Consider the following 908-nt stretch of genomic DNA (forward strand, 5'->3'; position numbering starts at 1 on the left):
GGCATGTCCGAAGAGGCGGCACGCATCTCCGGGGTTTGGCCCTCCTCACGGACGGCGCCACCGCCGGCACCTGGAGGGGGGAAACGGACGCGTCGGGTCTACATGGAGGGGATCTTGCTGTGGGTCTGGCCCGGATGTTGCTCCAAAGTGTTCCTATGGGCTGACCTAACACAACCAGGTGGAGAGGTCCACTGGTCAAATCCCATCCGTGCAAAGTCAAAGGGCTAGATCCCGTGGTCAAACGCTACAGGGTTAGGCGGGTTGGGGCCCTGGGGGGTAGCAATGCCACCGGAGCATCGCACCGAGCCCTCATACATGTGGGATGGTGTGGTGGCATGTCCGAAGAGGCGGCACGCGTCTCCGGGCGTGGCCCCCCCTAACGGACGACAATGACACGGTAGTAGCCATTCTGCGGTAACGATGCGGTGTGAATATTATTAAATACTCGGAGCGTGATAAAATCATGAGTTTTTTTTGCACAACGTGTGCACATGTGCTATAGGAACGATAATATTTTTTTCATAATTTATGGTGATGGAGACGTATCCGAAAAATCCCCTCTACGCGGATTGCCCTTCGCGCGTCTACGGCTGTGGCCGGCGGCCTCCGGGGGCTAGCATGCCGCCAAATTTTGCGTAGGCAACCTCTCATGTGTTTGGAAGTGTTGTGGTGGTTGCAAACGCCCTTCACGCGTGTCCGGGTGAGCCCCCCCTCACGGATGGCGCCGCCGCCGGCACCTGGAGGGAAAACGGACGCATCGGGTCTACACGGAGGGGATGTAGCTGTCGGTTTGGCCCGGATGTTGCTCCCAGGTGTCCCTCTGAGCTGACCTAACACAACCGGGTGGAGAGGTCCACTGTTCAAAGCCTGTTCGTGGAAAGTCAAAGGGCAAGATCTCGTGGTCAACC

This window comes from Triticum aestivum, chromosome 2B, assembly GCF_018294505.1.
Source record: "Triticum aestivum cultivar Chinese Spring chromosome 2B, IWGSC CS RefSeq v2.1, whole genome shotgun sequence".
NCBI lineage: Eukaryota > Viridiplantae > Streptophyta > Magnoliopsida > Poales > Poaceae > Triticum > Triticum aestivum.